The sequence below is a fragment of the Macrobrachium nipponense genome, chromosome 37, assembly GCF_015104395.2.
Source record: "Macrobrachium nipponense isolate FS-2020 chromosome 37, ASM1510439v2, whole genome shotgun sequence".
NCBI lineage: Eukaryota > Metazoa > Arthropoda > Malacostraca > Decapoda > Palaemonidae > Macrobrachium > Macrobrachium nipponense.
Window position 1 is genome coordinate 15,217,726 of NC_061097.1, and position 5,000 is coordinate 15,222,725.

A 5,000-nucleotide genomic window follows, 5' to 3' on the forward strand; every position below is an offset into this window, starting at 1 on the left:
GCAGATACGCAAAAACTTCACTTCTCAAGTCACCCTCTGTTTCATTCCAAAGGTAACAGTAACCATTCTTAGAATGAAGATTATACAGTGTAAAGTTATGCACCTGTAGCTTCGTTTTATAGTACATGCTACTTGCCATGGTCTTTGGGCACAAGAGAACAGCCTGCAGATCCATAGTCCAAACAGACTTATTGACACTAGCAGATTCCTAATCTTGCTCCTTCTCCTTTCTGGCTTCATCTTTGAGCTTAATGTGTTTGTCATACTCATCCTTAGTAATGTTGCCATATTTGAATGATTCACATGTATCACAGCGATCTTTTTGGGGTACAAAAACAGAAAACATTTCCTCATGGAATTTATTACTGAAGTGGGTGACTTCAACAGCTCTTACTCCTCCTTTTTCAGCATCCATTTTGTATTCCCGATGAAGGTTTGCAATAGTGGTCCCTGGATACAAGAACTTTTTATCTCTGTATGTTGGTGTGTTCCTGCAGTAATGTGAGTCTACAGTGGGCAATGCATTTAACCAGTTTGTGAGGAATTCATTATCAGAATCATTCACTTTAGCAGATTTTCCACTTTTGGGACCACGTTGGCCTGATGCACTGGTTCCTGATGGGTTGGCAATTGAAGTGTATGCTGTCCTTTTATCCTCATTATCCTTCAGCCACGACATAATAGTTCTTGCAGGGATACCAAAAGTTGAAGCAAAGAGTAGTTTGCAGACTTGATATGATGATCCATCAGGAAGTTTTAGATTGTAGGCATAGGATGACTACCTCCTTGATCCTTGTGCTATTTTCTTCTGCTTTATTTCTTTTTTTGATATTAAGGCTCCCTAGCTCATAATCTATGGATACATACCTTCTCACCAATGCCAGTATTCCTTTGGGGCTCTAAATTCTTCAACATACATGGATTGTTTTCAGCTACAGCAGTTCCAGAGCTTGAGGAATCACTATCATGTGGGCAGTAGTGTGGGTCACGATCTGAGGCATCATCAACATATGCAGCTTCATTCAAGTTTCTCCTTATTTTCTCCATTCTAGGTTCTCTTACTCAGTTCTCTACTTGACACACTATGCAAGCGTAGTTGTCTTGCTTATTATCTATCAGAGTAGAACTGATAAACGCACAAAATTCACACGGCAACACTCACTTAAGGCATGGCCCATGGCTTGTGTCTTTTGTTTACAACAGCAGCAGGGGTTATTAATTATAGAAAATGAATAAATATCCAAATATATATAATATATAGTTTAAGGGGATACTATAAAAAAATAATTAAGTACTGCTTGTTTGCTTTATGAAATATTTATTTTTTTGTCTAAGTCATAATCATGACTTAGGCATACAGACAATAATGCCTAAGTCATCTTGTGATATAGGCAGAAAATTTACGAGGAATTTTATGCCACTTACTATCTAGATATGACATGGGCATTTATATCAGTATTTGCGCCACATGTTGGAGATGTGATTTAGGCAAAAATATAAAAATCTCTGAAAAAAGACTTAGGCAGTTAGTTTATGAGGGTGACGATATACATATACATCATATACATATTATAACCATAATATATATATATATAATATATTATTATTATATATAATAATATATATATATATATTATAATAACAAATCATATAGACCATATACATACATATACATACATATACATATATATATATATGTATATGTATGTATATTTGTATGTTAATGTATGTAATGTAGTATGTATTAGGTATATTGTGATATATATGTATATATTATATATATCTTATTAATAATATAATATATAATATATCATAATTTGGTATAAGTCAATGTATGTGTATTATATGTATTATGTATGTTATATATCCAGGTGTATTATATAAATATGTATAATATTATATAAAATTTATTGTATATGTATATAAAATTAAAGTCTATATATATATATATAATATATATATTATAAATAATATTTATATATATATATATAGTATATATAATATACTATATTTAAATATAGTTAAAAATGTTATATAGTATATATAGTATATAATATATTCTAATATATATATATATATATAATATCTATAGTATATTAAGTAATATTATATCAATCTATATATATATATTATATATATATATAGTATATATATATTATCTATATATAATATAGTATTATATAGTATTATATCTAAATAATATATAATATATATATAAGTATTATATATCTTCTATATATTATAACCATTTATGCTAATATTAAATTATCTAGCAATATATTATTATATAATATAATATATATATTATAATATATATATCTATATATATATATATCTAATATCTATATATATCATATATTATACAAAAATCCATATATAATCTTATCTATAGTAGTTTATATAAATAATATAAGTAATTTATATATATGCCTATATATATATATAGTATTGTATAACTATATATTATAATACTCATATATATATATATCTCTCTACTATATATATCTATTATATTATATAATATATCTAACACCTTATGCATATATTAATATATAGGACCATATATATATAGATTATATCTATATATCTATATATATATCTATATCCTATATTATCTATAATAATTATCATTATATATATCCTATATATATCTAAGATAATTAAGATCTAATATATATCAATCTCTATAATTCTATATATATCTTATTATATATAATATTAATAATTATATATAATAATACTTAATGTAAATTATGACACACACATTAATGAATATATTAATATAATGAAAAACCTAATATTATATTATATATATATTCTAATATATATAATATATAATATATTAATATATAATTATATATATATATATATAATATATATATATATATATATATATATAGCTCATTACATGCATATATCAATTCAAGCTACAAATGTCCTTTAATATCTAAATTCACTTTACCTCCCAAATGATATATTTTCATATGTACCAAAGGGGAATTTTTTAGTTGATAATAATTTCTTCCCCCCATGGGATCGAACCACCGTCCAAGTGGACGGGGACGAAATCAGGACAGTCAGTGACGCTATCCAATCAGCCAACAGATATGCTATGAGTTTATATCGATTCTGACCTTACAAATCACCCTCGATCTCGTATATTAATATAGACATATATATATATATACATATATATATATATAATATATAATATATATATATATATATATATATATATATATATATATATATATATATATATATATATATATATATATATATACACACACACACATTATGCATATATTAATGTAGTAGACAGTATACTATATCTATAGAATATATTATATAGTAATAATAGAATATTATATTATATCTATAAGTCACTATATAATATTAGATCTTCTTTATACTAGTTTATATACATTTATATAAGATATGAATATCTACCTATTTCTACTATATATCCATTTTGATATACAGATTATAATATATTCTACTATCATATATAATTATTTAATACATTATTATACATTATCTAATAATAATATAATTATTATATATATCTTATATATATTATATTATATAATAATACATATATTATTATATTAATATATCAATATATAATATATATATAATATTATATATAATTAATATACATATATATACTATTATATATATATATATGATCAATTTATAGGTATAATTAATATATTATATAATAAATATATATTAAAATATTATTATATATAGATATATATATATATATATATTATAATAGTAATATATTATATATAATATACTATAATATATATAATATGCTAATATATATTATATATATATTATACATATATGTCTATTAGTATCATTATAATATATATATAGTTATATTACTTATAAACCATAAATTATATTATAGGACGGTCCTATAATAGATTGATAGTATATGTACTATAATATTATATAGTTATCTCTATATTATATGTATGTTATATTAATATCTAATTATATAATAACGTCTATATATATATCTATATATATATATATATCATATATATATAATGTATAATATATATAACACGTGTCTATATTATATATATCTATATATATATATTGATATAATACTAGCCCATGTAATATATATAGCTTATTGTTCTATATAAGAATATATACTGAATATAATATATATTAGTGACTCATTGAGTAATATGCATATATATATAATATCATTGATTATATATTAATGATATATATGATATATATATGATCCATAGATTGAATAGTATAATATAATATGAATTACTATCTTCTACTGATGATAAGTAAATATATATAATGATGTAATAATTATATATCTATTCATGTTATATATGACTATTCGTTATATATATATTGAATATATAGTATACTATATCTATCATATGATACCTTATATATATAAATATAGATATAATATTTGATATATTTATTATATATGAGCCATTATTATAATTACTTATATAATGCAGTATATATATATATATTATATATAATATATTATTGAAATGATATATTATAATCGACTTAATATAATGTACTTAATGCGAAAATATATATAATATTATTATATATATATGCTATAATACTTAATATCTTATTATATATAATTATGATAATAAATATATATAGTATATAGTATATCTTAATTGATATATATAATAATTATTATATAATGATATATGTATAAGTTATGATATATATTCTTGTTATATATATATTAATATATATATGATTATTATATGATTACTAGTATAATGAGTGTTGGTAAATATATGATATTATATATAATTAAGTAATATAATTATCATATATGATGATAAATTATAATTAAGTATATGATTATATTTATGATTATATATTGTAAAAATAATATAATTGTATCAATTATATATATATATCGAATTATTATCTGTAATAAGTGATATATAATGCTATATGATATATAATTATATATGATATTA